This window comes from Hippopotamus amphibius, chromosome 3 (genome assembly GCF_030028045.1).
Source record: "Hippopotamus amphibius kiboko isolate mHipAmp2 chromosome 3, mHipAmp2.hap2, whole genome shotgun sequence".
NCBI classification, from domain to species: domain Eukaryota; kingdom Metazoa; phylum Chordata; class Mammalia; order Artiodactyla; family Hippopotamidae; genus Hippopotamus; species Hippopotamus amphibius.
In genome coordinates this window covers 168,542,148-168,558,057 of record NC_080188.1, presented here as the reverse complement: position 1 = coordinate 168,558,057, position 15,910 = coordinate 168,542,148, and the positions used below count along the sequence as shown (strand labels likewise).

General features: G+C 41.9%; 2 pseudogenes; both read right to left on the bottom strand.

The window, feature by feature from the left end:
• Positions 1–12,597: 12,597 nt before the first annotated feature.
• On the bottom strand, positions 12,598–14,534 carry LOC130849852 (regulatory solute carrier protein family 1 member 1-like; annotated as a pseudogene).
• On the bottom strand, positions 14,500–15,411 carry LOC130848842 (protein DDI1 homolog 2-like; annotated as a pseudogene).
• Between the last annotated feature and the right edge of the window lie 499 nt (positions 15,412–15,910).

The following is a 15,910-nucleotide window of genomic DNA, read 5'->3' as shown; positions in this document are numbered from 1 at the left end:
TATATCCATACAATAGAATGTTACTCTGTAAAAAAAGAAAAAGAAAAAAAGTGAACAAGTGACAGGTGTATACAAGAACATGGGTAAACAAAAGTCACCACCCATGGAAGAGTACATAATGTGTGGCTCCATTCATGTTAAATTCCAGAGTAGTCAAAATAATGATAGAAAGCAGATCAGTGATTGCTTGGGACCCAAGATGCAGGGAGGTTGACCTTAAAAAAGGAATGAGGGAACTTTTTGGAGCAATGGGAATGTATTAAATCTTGATTGTGGTAGTAGTTACATGAATGTATTCATCTGTTAAAACTCATTGAACTCCACTCATGCAATGAAGGCATTTGCTGTATATAAATTATACCTCAATAAAATTCATTAATTTTTTTCCTCGAAGGATATCACCTGCCCTCCAAAGGAGACTAAATTGCTTCCAGGAATTTCTTCCTGTCTAGCAGGAATTGTGGCAGCTGCCATTGGGTTCCATTTCCTCTTACCTAGCCCTCAAAGGAGATGAATAATAGCTCTCCAACACCCTTCAAGTTCTTTAAGGCACTTAGCCAAGAATGAGCCAAGCCCTGAAAACTATCCCTTCAGAGAACTTCCCTAAACTGTAACTTATCCCTGCAAATATACCCATTTCCCTCATTGCAAAGAGCCCCAAAGTGCTCACATTTGGAAAAATGACCAAGGCAAGAGAAAGTTTGAACTACAGATCTAGAAGGAATCCTGATGAATTGTCTGATTCTAATTTGTTCTGCTTCCTCCAAGCTATATCCCATTACAGTCAGTCAATCAAAAAATGTCTGTAATGTTTTGTGTCCTATGCTTTGAGCTAATTATAATAATAGCTCTCATTTATTCAGAGCTTAGTATGTCTCTGGGCTGGGCTAAGTACTTTTTGTGAATAATACACAAACTAATCTTCATAGTAATCTTATGAGATAGGTACTAGTATCATCCACATTTTATGGATGAGAAATTGAAGGCAGGGTGCTTAAGTGGCTTCCTTGTTGTCAGTGGAGAACCAGGATTAGAACCAAGAGCTGTAGACTGCAGAGCATTTAATCCTAATACTGCTGATCTTGGTTCTTCTCATAGAGCTTTCAACATGTTAGAAGGATGGCTTAGAAGCTTGACATTAACCATACAGGGAAATGGGGCTCTAGCCTATTTGAAAAGTCTCTAGAGGGACTTCCCTGATGGTGCAGTGGTTAAGAATCCACCTGCCAATGCAGGGGACATGGGTTCGAGCCCTGGTCCAGGAAGATCCCACATGCCGCGGAGCAGCTAAGCCCGTGAGCCACAACTACCGAGCCCACACACCACAAGTGTTGAAGCCCATGCGCTCTAGGGCCCGTGCTCCACAGCAAGAGAAGCCACCACAATGAGAAGCCCACACACCAGAGCAAAGAGTAGCCCCTGCTCTCCACAACTAAAGAAAGCGCAGGTGCAGCAACAAAGATCCAAGGCAGCCAAAAAAAAAAAGTCTCTAGAAAGATTCTATCCTATTCGCTCCCTAGCCTGTGCTTTTTTCCTTACCCAAGCCCCTGGTACAAAGCAGTAAACTCCAGGCCTCGCCAAATTCCTGATTTATAGAGAAGACGTGAATGAGATGCCATCATTTTATAAAGAGTGTTTGGAGAAGGAAGCAAAATTACGACATGCATTCATTCAATCATTCATTGAACATCATTTAAACATTATGGGCCAGTTACTAAGCCAAGTCATTGTGTTGGTACCCAGGATACATAAGACAAACGTGAATCCTATTCTCAATGTCTAAATGTTCTAACGATTATCATCTCCTACAGCATTTTCCCTGTTGTTGGCCAAATTCCACCTTCCAGTCTGAACCATTCATCACAGCCTGACACAGCCAGCCCTGCCCCTGGGATGACCCTCTGAAAGCTACTTCCCTGAAGGGTGTAGGAAAGCAGGGGTCCCTGTGGATCAGCCAAACAATCACTCAGGAAAGAATAGTCTCCCCTTTCCTGTTCTCCCCCACCCTTCTCAGTGAGCTGTAAAGAAATGGAGAATAGGGGACTGGGAATAGCTCCAGGGCCCCTTAATAAACTGCTCCTATACACCCCTCTTGCATTTTAAATGGAAAGAAAATGGGCGGGGTAGATCTCTTGCAAAATTTCAAAATGGAACTGAGTTTAATTCTGTACAATAGATTCTTAGTTACATCATAAATAATGGTATGGGAACACAGAGATTTGAGCCAGAGAAACAAACTGTTCCTAAAAGTAAAAAATCCTGATGTGCAAACAAACATTAATGAATGAGTAGTGCAATCCCCAGATACTGGGAGGCTAGATTTCCCTGAAAAGGAAGAAGTCCTGGAAAGAGAAGGATTGGCCAGAGGCTCAGGCTGATGTAAGTCCTCTGCACAAAGTCTGGCACATAGTAGGTACACCCTATATGTGGTTTGCAGCTGTCCTAGTTGATGACATATGATAGTTACACAGGGTACACAGTGCTCCAGCATTCAGCGCAGTGCCTGGTTTAGAGTAAGCATTCAGATGTTTATTTTTTCAGTGGATGAACAAGGTACAGCGTGGGCACCTTGCTCCATATAAATGGAGCAGTCCTGTGTAATCATTTAAAAGGCACTACATGACCTTGTCTAGTAAACAAACAAACAAAGCAAAACTCTCCCATCAGCCAAAGATGGTTTTGCTAAAATTTACAAACGCATTGAACATTTACTGCATTAGAACCCTATGCTATGGTAAGGACAACAGTGAGTATGGTACCTGCCTTCTAGAAGCTACATTTTAGTATGTGCGTGTATGTATACTGGAGGAGATACAAATGCAATAAGTATGATGAAAGAATACAGGAAATCATAGAGGAAGAAAAATTCATATTCCTTGGAGAATCTAGAAAGCCTTCTTGAAAGAAAAGGGATTGAGCTGAGCTTGAAGGAGGGGGTGGGGTACATATTCCAAGAAATAGGAATTTCTGAACAAATGTAGAAATGTATGGAAATAAAGAGCATATTTAGGAAAGGGCCAGAAGAGCCTGTAAGAGACCAGTGAGCTGTCTGTCTGCACTGTGAGGCTGTGGGTACCTCCATGGCCTGGAAAGCAGAACAGGTTTAAGACCTTCACAAGCCCTAAGTATGGAAACTTTATTACAATACTCTCCAGGTGCTACATGAAATTTTAAAAATGCTAAATTACAAAATAAGGCTAAGGAAGCCCAACAAAGTTCTGATTGCCCATTTAGAATAGTTTGATCTTAAAAAAAATTTTTTTTATTGGACTATGGTTGATTTACAATGTTCTGTTAGTTTCCGCTGTACAGCAAAGTGAATCAGTTATACATATAACTGTTTTTTAGATTATTTTCCCATATAGGTCATTTCAGGATATTGAGTAGAGTTCCCTGTGCTATACAGTAGGTCCTTACTAGTTATCTATTTTACATATAGTGGTGTGTATATGGCAATCCCAATCTCCCAGTTTATCCCTCCCCTGCTTTCCCCTCTGGTAACCATAAGTTTGTTTTCTACATCTGTGACTCCATTTATGTTTGTAAATAAGTTCACTCATTTCATTTTTTAGATTCTACATATAAGCAATATTATATAATATTTGTCTTTGTCTGAATTACTTCACTCAGTATGACTATCTCTAGATCCATTTATTGCTGCAAATGGCATTATTTTGTTCTTTTTTATGGCTGAGTAATAGTCCATTGTGTGTATATATATATATATCACATCTTCTTTATCCATTCATTTTTTGATAGACATTTAGGTTGCTTCCATGTCCTGGCTACTGTAAATAGTGGTGCAATGAACATTGGGGTGCATGTATCTTTTTGAATTATGGTTTTCTCTGCAATATGCCCAGGAATGGGATTGCTAGATCATATGGTAGCTCTATTTTTAGCTTTTAAGGAATCTCCATATTGTTGTCCATACTGTCTGGACCAATTTACAGTCCCACCAATAGTATAGGAGGGTTCCCTTTTCTCCACACCCTCTCCTGCATTTATTATTTGTAGATTTTTTGATGGCAGCCATTCTGACTAGTGTGAGGTAATACCTCGTAGTTTTGAATCACATTTCTCTAATAATTAGTGATGTTGAGCATCTTTTCATGTGACTCTTGGCCATCTGTTTGTCTTCTTTGGAGAAATGTCTATCTAGGTTTAAGAATTTCATAAGCCTTAAGTATGGAAATTTTATTACATCGCTCTCCAGGTGCTACGTGAAATTTTAAAAACACTAAATTACAAAATAAGGCTAAGGAAGTCTTTAAAAAAAGACTCAAGTATCAAATTCATAAAAAAAAAAAAAAAAAGAATTCCAGAATCTCTGCTTTGGAGATTCTAGAGTTAGACTAGGAGAAGCTCTGCTGCAGAAAACATGAACTCTGGTGACTCAGGGGATTAGCCCTCCTGCATTTGGTTGGGGCAGCCCCCTTAGGCAACAGTCTTCCAATGGTGACTTCAGTTTGAAGGCTCCTTGTGGACAGTGGCTCTGCCATCCACTAGAGCCTCCTTGGAGTCCTCTACTGGCCCTCTGCATTTGGCTGCCCAACCAGCAGAGAGAGAGTTTATGGAGCATTGCCCAGTTAGGGTGCAAATCACATCCACCCCCCATTCCAAGAGCCAGAGCTAGTCTCACAGCCCCACCTATGCGCTCTCTGTAGAGAGACTGGGAAATGTAGAGAAGCACATGTGCATTCATTTCCTATGGCTGCTGTAACAAATTACCACAAACCTAGTGGCCTAAAACAACATAAACTTATTATCTTACAGTTCCATAGGTTAGAAATCTGATATGAGTCTCCTTGGGCTAAGATCAAGGTGTCACCAGGCCTGTGTTCCTTCCAGAGGCTCTAAGGGAGAATCTGTTTCCTTGCCTTTTGCAGCGTCTGGAGGCTGTCCACATTCCTTGGCTTGTGGCTGCCTTCTTCCATCCTGAAAGCCAACAACAGTGCATCTCTTATAAACGTGGGCACCTAACTTAATGACTATGATTTTAATTTTAGTAGTCAAAGGTTATGTTTTTGTAGTTGCTGTATTATGTCTTTTTTTTTCCTTCACAATTCACTTTTTTTCACAGTTCCAAAGTTAGACTATATGTGGTGCTGGGTTGCATTTTACTCAATGTGGTTCTCTAAATTTGTTTAAAATTTCACCAAAATATTACCCCACATTTCAGCCTTGAGATGAAAAATTTCCTAGTGTGTAAGTTCAGGCAGACACACCTAGGAGAAGTGAATCAAAGTTTGTGGAAAGAGGAGTGAGCACCTTTCACATTTTTTGGTAAAGAAACAACCAACTGCCCTTACACCCGAGTAGGGTTTTGTTTTGTTGTTGAGACACACACAAGGAAATTAGAGGCAACAAACATCCAAGTGGAATCATTTGGTATAACTTATCCATCATGAAGGACTCAGACACCAAACATGGATCTGACAAAATCTCCTGGCTGATTTTCAAGAGGAACTGTTTAACAATCCTTAATACATAATTTAACAAGAAAACAAATTACCTGCTTAATCCAATAAGAAATGTAGACCAAACCCAGGTATTCTTTAATATACCTCAAGTTCAAGGTCAAGATTTAACATTAAATCTGCAAAAGCAGTAACTCTCCCCAAAATAGCAGCTTCTCACTACATATGAGAAGTATGTATAGCTGCATAGCTGCTATGGCCAACAGTAATAAGAAGAACCTTTAAGTACTGAATGTGCTCTAGTTAGTAAATAAAATAAATTCTGTCTATGTTTAATGTTTCTTTTTTCCCCCCAAAGCTTTTGTTGAATCAATGAGGTGATTTTAGGAAATACAGTATTTGTAGCAATTCACTTGTGACACCTCAGCCAGAACCAATTGCAATACACCATGAACAAGAAACATTTGTCCATGGACTTTGAGCTCCCTTCCATGTGGGATATTTCATTATCCTATGAGCCCTCAATCAGTGGTGTGCTGGAGCCAAGTTGCACTGGCTCTTAAGAGTCACTGTATATACTTTTTCTCCAACTCTGTATTCAGTGGCATCTCATTGTTAATTTGAAATGGCCACAGCGAGAGTATTTATACCACAAAAAATGGCAGATGCTACAAATGAGGGCTTTATTTTTTATTATTTATTTCTGACAGCAAATTGTTTAGCATTTACTACCACACCACTTGCCCACATTGATTCTAAAACTGTCTTCAGGATCTACTGGGGGCAATTATCATTCTAACATACTGTTGGATTCTATTATTTTACTGAGACTTCAGGATCAAGAGCTATGACGTCCTATGGCTTTTCATAGTTGATGGCAATAACAAACCAGTTAGATTTCTACCTGTTACTTCAGAGGAAGTGCTTTTGTACTATTCACAATAGCCAAGACATGGAAACAAACTAAATGTCCATCGATAGATGAATGGACAAAGAAGATGTGGTACTGGACTTCCTACGTGGCACAGTGGTAAAGAATCCGCCTGCCAATGCGGGGGACACGGGTTCAAGCCCCACCCTGGGAAGATTCCACATGCCACGGAGCAACTAAGCCCGTGTGCCACAACTATTGAGCCTGTGCTCTAGAGCCCATGAGCCACAACTACTGAGCCCATGTGCTGCAACTACTGAAGCCCACGTGCCTAGGGCCCGTGCTCCACAACAAGAGCAAGACACTACAATGAGGAGTCCAGGCACCACAATGAAGAGTAGCCCCCGCTTGCAGCAACTAGAGAAAGCCTGTGTGCAGCAATGAAGACCCAATGCAGCCAAATAAATAATAAAATAAATTTAAAAATTTATATAAAAAAAAGATGTGGTACATATATACAATGAAATACTATTCAGTCATAAAAAAAGAATGAAATAATGCCACTTACAGCAACATGGATGCAACTAGAGATTATCATACTAAGTGAAGTCAGTCAGAAAGAGAAAAACAAATACCATATGATACCACTTATATGTAGAATCTAAAATGACACAAATGAACCTATCTATGAAACAGAAACAGACTCACAAACATAGATAATAGATTTGTGGTTGCCAAGGGAGAGGGGGTCAGGGGAGGGACAGAGTGGGAGGTTGGGATTAGCAGACACAAACTATTATATACAGGATGGATAAACCACAAGGTCCTACTGTATAGCACAGGGAACTATGTTCAATATCCTGTGTCAGACCATAATGCAAAAGAATATGAAAAAGAACATATATATGTATAACTGAATCACTGCTGTACAGCAGAAATTAACACATTGTAAATCAACTATACTTCAATTTAAAAATTGAAAATTTAAAAATTTAAAATTAAAAAATTAAAAAGAGGAGGTTCTTTTATTGGTCATTGCATGTTTTCTTTGCTAGAATACAAGGACAGGAATCTTCTTCCATTTTGTTAATTGATGGATCCCAAGAACCAAACAATGCATGGTAAGTGCTCCATAAATATTTGCTGAGTAAATGAATAAGATTTGTCTGAATCAAGGCCACTGTCTTCCTGGTAGGTGCTTCCACCAGGCTTTCTCTGTCATTAGTATTGCAAAATCTCTGTGGGAAGGGAGTTAAACTCCTTTCAATAACTCCTTCTTCTGCGTTCTCTTAGCAATTTAGAAAATAGCTATATGGGTGGCAATTGTGTACATTATCATCATCTCTTTTATTATATACACGTGTGACTCATTATAATAGCAGCTCAAAAAATCAATGTTTCTGTTTTGTTTTAATGTTTATTTCCTTTTTAAAAGTAATATTTCATTTATTTTTTATTATTTATTCTCATGAACATGTCACATGGAAAACACTTGTCTTTGGCTATGCCCCTTAGCCCAGTGCAAGCCCATTTGCAGCATGTGTGGTGGCCAAACCCACACTCCAGATCTCATTTCCCCTTGTGTCCTCGGCCCAGGCAAGAGTTCAGGCTCAGTACATGCTTATGAAAGGAACAGTGCTGACTGTGCCTTTGAAAACTCTGGAGAGACGTCAGCAAAGCTCAGAGGAAGAAAAGCTGAATTTCTTCCTAAAACTTTGCATGGTGTCTGCTCCCCACATACGTATAGTAGCTTATAATCTTGGTCTTTGCTCTAGTCACCTGTCAAAGCAAATCTTTCTTAAAGGGGCTTAAGCAGGAGGCCAGCCCAAGACTTGACTTTGACAGAAGCTGTTATGTCTGAGTGAGGCTGACCATGTCCTTGGCCTTGCCTATCCCATCCTATGACTCAGAAATAACCTGAACTCCTCTGATGTCACAAGCTTTGAGAAGTTCTGCTAAACTGATTGACAAATCTTTTCCGGGACAGCCTGAGACACCTCGACACCATTTAATTGGCACATGGACAACGCTCATCAAAGTAAATAGCTCTGCTTGAGTTTCACTGTCCCCAAAGGCAGAGGTAATCCTGAAAACACAGGCCTTGAGAAAAATATGCTTGGAACATACTTTGGCTTCTTAATAGGGCATTATATTTCTAGTTTGCTAAAAGGCTTCAGGCTGCTGGCATGAGCACAAGTGCCACTATATTGCAACCACTAAGAAATAAACAGAAAGCGACAACACACAAGGCCAGCACACCCTGAATTGATTTTCTGTGGAAACTCCCTAGAGGCCCAGGGTTGCATAAAACTCAATGGGAAAAGACCGCCAACCACATCTAAACTCTCTTTACCCAATATAGGATTCTGTAATGTTTAAGCTTGCCAATTGTTGCTTGCAGAATTAATCTACCATTCAGATGCTTCACGGAAAGTAGTTTTCATTGGGCCAGCTCCTTCAGGGATAGTTGGAGGTCAGACCATTGTTATGTTCCAGAGCCCTGTCTTGAGCTTTGGGGCCAACTGGTCAAAACACCAGGCAACATTTTTCCAGTCAATCAAGGTCAAAGCTTCAGGTGCTTGTTTGTACTGGTGGAGTATATATTTCTGTGTGTATTATGTATTTATGTTTGTACTATGTATTATGGGATAGAGAATCCCATAATATGTAGTACCTTTGTCCCAGTGGGCAAAGGGAAATGATGCTGCCTCCTAGTGGTGGAGAGAGTGGGAAATGGAGAGAAACAGCCATTTAGAATAGACTGGAGTAATTGGAGAGGATCTCAGACTCCAAATAAACATACAAACTCTACCCCCTCTGCCTTTTAAGAATCTGCCTCTATGCAATGCAAGGGATCCCTCTCTAAAAATTTGTGCAGGGACTTCCCTGGTGGTCCAGTGGTTAAGAATCCACTTTCCAAGGCATCATCCATCCTCGAGTTGAACTCCCTTTGTTATACAGCAACTTCCCACTGGCTATCTATTTTACAGTTGGTAGTGTATATATGTCTATGCTACTCTCTCACTTCATCTCAGCTTCCCCTTCACCCCCGCGCCCCCAAACCTCGAGTTCTCCAGTCCATTCTCTGTATCTGCGTCCTTGTTCTTGTCTTGTCACTGAGTTCATCAGTACCATTTTTAGATTCTGTATATATGAGTTAGCATACAATATTTATCTTTCTCTTTCTGACTGGGACGGGGAGGTTGGGGGGGAGTCGAGGGAGGGAGGGAATACGGGAATATGTGTATAAATACAAATGATTGAACTTGGTGTACCTCAAAAAAAATAAATAAATTAATTAATTAATTAAAAAAAAAAGAAGAATCCACCTTCCAATGCAGGGGGCGCAGGTTCGGTCCCTGGTCAGGTAACTAAGCCCACGCACCACAACTAAGCCCACGCAACACAACTTGAGAAGCTTGCGCACTGCAATGAAAGATCCTGCATGCCACAACTAAGACTCGATGCAGCCAAATAAATAAACAAATATTAAAAAAAATCTATGCAGGCTCTCTTGGTAATCCATTTGAATACACTGACTAACATATTTTGTACTACTTCCTATGTGCTTGAGCATGTGTGTAGAATCATAGGGGACACTAAGGAAGGACTAGGCAGGACTCTGGCCTTTAGAAAATGCGTGTATAATTCAGTAGGAGGGACCAGCTGGTACCTTAGAGTAATTAGGATAAGCAAGTTTTCATCTGTGTGGCTCAGCTTATACATCAACAGCCTAATCTTCCTTTGGCCCCTCTATTTTCAAAGATTTTCATAATCTGGTTTCCCACTCATATCCCACCTAGCCACATTTCTTGCCACTTCTCTCTTACATTTTATGTGCCAGCCACTCTTGGAGCTGACTTATGGGTGGCTAGTCCTCTCAGGGAGCCAATTTGTAAGGCTTTCTAACACATCACTAGAAATCTAGCAAGGTATAGAGGATAGAATTGTCAGAACTCCTCAAGGGGTAGACATTATGTTAGGTCCTGTGATAAACTGCTAAGGGGAGGGAGTGATATCCCCCAGGGACCTGTGTGAGTGACAGTAGAAGATTTCTAAATTTCTGCAAAATTTTGTTGAACTGAGTCAGGGGCCAAGGATTAGACTTGCTTGGGACAACTGAGATGAGGAATTCCATGTTGCCATCAGAGAGCCCTCCTAGTTTCCTCTGAAAAAAATTAAAGGAAACCAGTTAAAAGTGAGCTGAAACCTAAATGTCCATCGACAGATGAATGGATAAAGAAGTGGTTCATATATACAATGGAATATTAGCCATTAAAAAGAATGAAATAATGCCATTTACAGCAACATGGATGGACCTGGAGATTATCATACTAAGTGAAGTAAGTCAGACAGAGAATGATAAATATCATATGATATAGCTTATATGCAGAATCTTTTAAAAAAGATACAAATGAACTTATTTACAAAACAGAAACAGACTCACGACCTTGGAGAATGAATTTATGGTTACTGGGGGAAGGGTGGGAGGAGGGATAGACTGGGAGTTTGGGATTGACATGTACACCACTGCTATATTTAAAATAGATAACCAGGACGTCCTTGGTGGCGCAGTGGTTAAGAATCTGCCTGCCAATGCAGGGAATACAGGTTCGATTCCTGTTCCAGGAAGATCCCACATGCCGTGGAGCAACTAAGCCCATGTGCCACAACTACTGAGCCTGTGCTCTAGAGCCTGTGAGCCACAACTACTGAGCCCGTGTGCCGCAACTACGGAAGCTCACGTGCCTAGAGCTCATGCTCTGCAACAAGAGAAGCCACTGCAATGAGGAGCCTGCGCACCACAATGAAGAGTAGCCCCCACCCTCCGCAACTAGAGAAAGCCCATGTGCAGCAATGACGATCCAACACAGCCAATAAATAAACTAATTAATTAAAAAAATAGATAACCAACAAGGACCTACTGTAAAAAATAAAATATAAAAATAAAAGTGAGCTGAGAGGGGCTGGTTATGGGTTACTGCACTATCTGCCGTTCTCTGGATTCCTCGTGCCATCTCATGCCTCTGTGATTTGCCTGGAACCACCCCGCTGATATTCCCAAATTAATGTCAACGCTCAACAAAACCTATTGCCTCCTCCAGAAAATCATCCCATACTGCACTCTGGCCTAGCCTGGTCTGTATTAGATGCCCAACCTTTGTCTTCCATAGCTGTCTATGCACATCTCTCATCACAGCACTGTGTTACCATAAGCTATTGGTGAATCTGACCCCTTCACTAGGCTGGAAGCTCCCTGATAGGTATGGGTTGTGTCTCATTTTCCTGTATACACCCAGCATCTCTCCTAGCTCCTGGCTATTTCTGGTATTAGTGCCCTTTTTTAAGAAAAAGAGAGATCACTAAGAATGCTTGAGTAGTTGGATTCATAGAAAAAGACAGGTTGGATTTTGACCAATAGGTAAGTAGGATTTGAAAGCTCAGGGGATGTCCTTCCTGCCAGTAGGGTGATCCTGAGCATGCGTATGTGAAACAAACAGTAAAGCCCAACTGTGAGAAGCAAATGTTTTTCCATACATCTAATGAAGATCTAACAAAGTCTATTTCCTTCTGCTCAGCCCTTCCCAGAACATCAGAGAAATAAAAATACGTATAAATGTGCAATTGGAATTGCGAGCAGACAGAAACCTTGGTTGCCATTTCAGCTATGAAATCAAGTCTTCTCAGGAGCTGTATGAATTCAGAAGACAAGATCCTTCTTATGACATCCCCTTCCCCTGACTCCCCACAAAAGTCCGTAAACAGAGAGGTCTTATTCAGGTAGTATCACAGCTCAAAGTTGAAATAGCTACAGGTTGACCAGAATAGTGGGTCCTTGACCTCTCTCCCCTTTCCACCCATAGGCTTCAGCTTCCTACGGGTGGTCTCTGTCTGTTCCTTAAGCACTAGGTAGAAGATTATTTTGCAGACAATGTAGGGTTTACTTTATTTTTATTTTTTATTCTATACACAATACCATCAAGTTTATTTCAGAATAAACCATCTTGATAATAAAAAGCTTTTGAATGCATGTACTGCCAATACATTTTAAAAGGTCCAAATTTTAACAAATAGAATAGACAGAGTCATCCGACAAGAGATTATAAATTACTTTGGCCAAAAAGAAAGTCTTAAAAAAAATCTAGCTCAACATTCTGCTTGCAGGTTTCTACATATACTGTATATGCTGTGTGTGTGTGTGTGTGTGTGTGTGTGTGTGTGTGTGTGTGTGTGTGTGTGTGTGTGTGTGTGTGTGTGCAGCTTTTTTTAAGGGAATGGAATAATGTTTAGCCCACTTTTTCATGGTTATGTAGGAACTACAATGTTCTCTGCTAGCAAAACAAGAAGTGCAAGGTCTGCATTTCCATCAACTCGATGCAAAGCCCCAAGAGGTTCCTGCAAAATAAAGCCAGCATGGAGAATCCAGCCAATGTCTGCAGCGGGAAAAATTAATGGTGCAAGAAAGGAGGGTCTTGATGGATGGCTGGTAGGTGGTTCAAATTCTAGAAGTGGCCCTGCAGCTTCAGGACATTTTCTCTGGTCTCAGGCCTGAATGTCACTGGATTCTGTGTGCCCTGATACGAATCTTTAAACAATATGAAACTAGATGACAAGGACTCAGTTTGCTGAGAAGTCTGACAGTGCATCCTCCTCACTAGCTAAAAGCTTGTGTGAAATTTCTATACCTAAGGTGCAGTGTAGTTGATTAGACATTTTAGCTGAGGCTAGAGTGACAGAACTGCTCTCATTTATTAATCCCCTAGACTTGCAGACACCTTACCTGTTAACAGGCCATCACTTCAACCCCTGAAATTAATCTTTCCTACATCTTCTACTCCAGCATTGAAGTGTCTGTTAATTCTTCTGTCTTCACTGGCACAGATATGGCCTGGTTAAAGGTGACTTGTGAACACTGTTCACCCTGGCTAGCTGTAAGATGCTCATTTGGGGACCATCTTTCAGAAAGTTCCTTAATACCTGTTTGGTCCTTTCTTCATGTATGTTTTCTCAAGCTGGTTTACTACTAATGACCAAAAGTTCACGAAGTTCCTTCAAGGTTGCTGTTATAGGTGAGCAAGATTCCTCTGCTGACTCTACAGAAGGCTGACAACAGCCACAGAGACTTAAAAAGGAGGGGCAATTCCCAGATTCTTTATTTGTTCCAGACATTTCAGCATTACTTTCTGGAAGCTGTAAATCCTGAGTGGAAACGGAATTACTCAAAATTTCAGAGGAAGAGTTACATTTTGATATTTCCATGTCTATCAAGGGATTATCTAAGGTGAGATCAGATGTACCAGTGTTCTTGACATTGGTATTCTGGCTGCCTGCTGAAATAAGCACAGCAAGTAGGGACTGTTCTACTATATTTCCATAAGCGTTTCTGAATTTGAGAAGCCAAAGCATCCTGAAGGTAGAATATTTTTCTCTGTACCCCGAAGGTCCACATTCTGGTGTCCCCTGTCCCCTTTCATTGTAGCTTCCAAACCAATACTTCTTTGTTGATTCTGTTGCCTTTCTCCAAGAAGTTCAAGGTGCCCGGTGTTACAAAGATGTTCTTGGTTACGTGGAGCATTTTGTTGTATGCTGTTCATTCCTTGGTTCTTCATGCTGCTGAAGGCCATTCACTTGACTCAGGTACTGATATTCTGGATGCCAACTGTTTTCACCTCTAAGCCTCTGTGGTCCCTGCATCCTAGTAGTTGTGACAGATAAACTAGCTTCTGGTCTTGTGTGGAGATGAGATCTGAGGCCCTGGGTGCTTCTCTCAGCAGATTTCTCTAGATTACCTGCAACAATGGTTTCTTCGAGTGAATTCTGCAAAGGCATAGCTGGACTCTGGTTTGCTGGAGCATTGTCTGCTGAAGAATCACAGTCAGAAAGATCCTGTAGAGAAAGATGTTCTTTCTTTTCGTAGGTTATCTGAAATTCAGCTGAAGCCTGCAAAGCCTTCACAGCTTTAGGTTCAATGCTGGCTTGATGGGGCAGGCTGAAGCAGAGACAGAGTGAGCGAGACTTGTAGGATTACCAATCTCAGGACTCTGTCCTAAAGGATGGGCTTGATGGTTAAATCCACCTGACATTGGAAATGATGGCATTCCCAGTGAGGCAGTTTCTTTACCGCTTTTCTCTGGTCTGGGGCCCACTCCAGATGCAGGACACACACACTACATGCATCATGACTTCTGACGCTCTGCATACAGATTTCTAAAGGGCTTCTGCTAATGTGTGGTCTGCAACCTCCTCTGGCCATACTTCCTCTTTTCTGGCCCTATATGCCAACCGGGCACACTCTGGTAACTCCCCCTCAGGAAGGAAGGCGGTCTGTGAGCCTGTGGTGCTGATCACGAGTACATTTTTCTTGAGGTCAGTGGAACACTGATGCCATTTCAGCATGTCCAGTCCCAGAAGCATGTCCATGGGCTCTTCCTCAAGTATAAAGAACATGCCAGGAAATCTCCTTCAATTTGAACCTGAACTAGATGTACCCTTCCAATAATCTTCTGGGTGCCCACCGACGGTCCACCGACGGTCCAGCGGCCTCATTGCATTACACCTTTCTGCACAAGCTTGGCTCATAAGAGTTATCTGGGCACCTGAGTCAACAAAGTCTTTCGAATGACATCCATTCACTTTGCAGTTAATATAAAGCATCACTACTCAGCAAAAACTCTCCGGAGCCTCTTCCACAGCTATAGCCATGTTTTCCTCAGTGTCCCATTGCCCTATATTTTTTTTCTTTGCCTGAGCTTCAAGATCAAAACGGTCTGCAGAAAAGAGATGAAACCTTTCTTGCTCTCTCCAGGCTTGGTCCTGCTAGCTGCTCCACCAGGACCCTAGAAAATTTCTCAAGATCTCCTCTGAGCAGAGCATCTGCCAGGGTGGATTGCGTTCCTTCAAGTACAGCTCACGGTGGGTTGGCCAGCAATAGGTCTCAGAGAGCAAGGCTGGATTGTCCAAGCCCTGAGGAGGTGAAGCTATTTCTCCAGGAGGTGAGTAGGACTGCTGCACTCCTGGTGGCTGGTGCTGCCGGGAGTTGGTGTTTTTTGTTTGTTTGTCTTTGTATCTTTTTTTGTTATGAATGTGGATTTTATCAGGAGGTGGGGCTTTTATACACATAAGTAAAATCGGCTACAAAAAAGAAGTACCTCAAAATAAAAGGGCTCAGCATATCTCCCCTCTCCCTTCACACCTCTCACTTTGAGACTTATTGCTGACGGGAAGGACCCAGTGCTATTCCTTTGAAGAAAGCCTTTTGATAAACTACGCGTCCACTCGGGGTAAGTCTGGGAACTGCACGGAAGGTCGAGGGTCTGCATTCTCCTTCTGTCGTAAAATCCCAACGCCGCCATCTTTTAAGCCTTCAGAAGCCAGGGATGCCTGGTGGTCTGTGAGGGGTCTTTCAGCGGAGACAGTCTGGCTCTGGGCTGCTGGGATGCCGGACTTGAGCTCGCGTGGTGCAGCTCCAAGTCGGTGACGACCTGCAGGGAAAAGGTCACCTCGAGGAAGTACCTCCGCACACAGTACACGGTGAGCGGCAGGGCCCGGACCCGTGCCCGACCCGGCGCGGCGGCGGGGCGGCGGGGCCTGGCTGGTGCTGCGGGGCGGCGGGGCCTGG